Raw genomic sequence first — 223 nt, 5'->3', positions numbered from 1 at the left:
CATCTGACTTGAAAATTCTTCTTTTATGAAATTGTGTGTGATAGGTCTCCACTCCCCTGTAGCATTGGCACTTCAGGGTGCCCACTGCTTCTCCCCAGCATGGGGTTGCAATCAAGGGTCTGGAGGGAATATAGACCAGTATACCGTTTTTTTATTATTATACTACAGCCTTACATATTAGGGCCATGTTTAGGAAAATCATAGATACCAATAGCCCCCCCCC

At 43.9% G+C, this 223-nt stretch overlaps 1 protein-coding gene across 1 annotated transcript in view; it reads left to right on the top strand.

Annotated features, from left to right (window-relative positions):
• Window positions 1-223, top strand: part of LOC119592519 (adenylate cyclase type 1-like) — a gene marked incomplete in the record, with an annotated part of 97,990 nt that overhangs the window by 75,772 nt on the left and 21,995 nt on the right.

Source organism: Penaeus monodon, chromosome 30 (genome assembly GCF_015228065.2).
Source record: "Penaeus monodon isolate SGIC_2016 chromosome 30, NSTDA_Pmon_1, whole genome shotgun sequence".
In the NCBI taxonomy this organism is placed as follows: Eukaryota; Metazoa; Arthropoda; class Malacostraca; order Decapoda; family Penaeidae; genus Penaeus; species Penaeus monodon.
Note: the sequence above shows the minus strand (reverse complement) of the source record. Positions and strands in the feature narration are given on the sequence as shown.